The sequence below is a fragment of the Calidris pugnax genome, unplaced genomic scaffold, assembly GCF_001431845.1.
Source record: "Calidris pugnax isolate Ruff unplaced genomic scaffold, ASM143184v1 scaffold230, whole genome shotgun sequence".
In the NCBI taxonomy this organism is placed as follows: Eukaryota; Metazoa; Chordata; class Aves; order Charadriiformes; family Scolopacidae; genus Calidris; species Calidris pugnax.
The window spans coordinates 1-310 of record NW_015090946.1 but is presented as its reverse complement, the minus strand read 5'-3'; positions in this window follow the sequence as shown (position 1 = coordinate 310).

The window sequence follows — 310 nt, the reverse complement described above, 5'->3', positions numbered from 1 at the left end:
ATAAGGAGGGAGCTGGGGGGGTGTGGTGAGTGTGCAGTGTGTTTCGGGGGGTGGGGAGGGCGTGGGGTGTAAGGGCTGGGTGTGCAGGGGGTGTATAGTGTGTGTGCAGGGTGTGCAGTGCACAGGCAGGGTGTGTGCAGGGTGTGCAGTGCACAGGCAGTGTGAGCAGTGTGTGCAGTGCAGGGTGTGCAGGGTGTGCAGTGCACAGGCAGTGTGAAAGTGTGCAGTGAGTCCAGTGTGAGCAGTGCAGTGTGAGCAGCATGAGCAGTGTGTGTACACTCTGAGCAGTGTGTGAGCAGTGTGTGAGTGG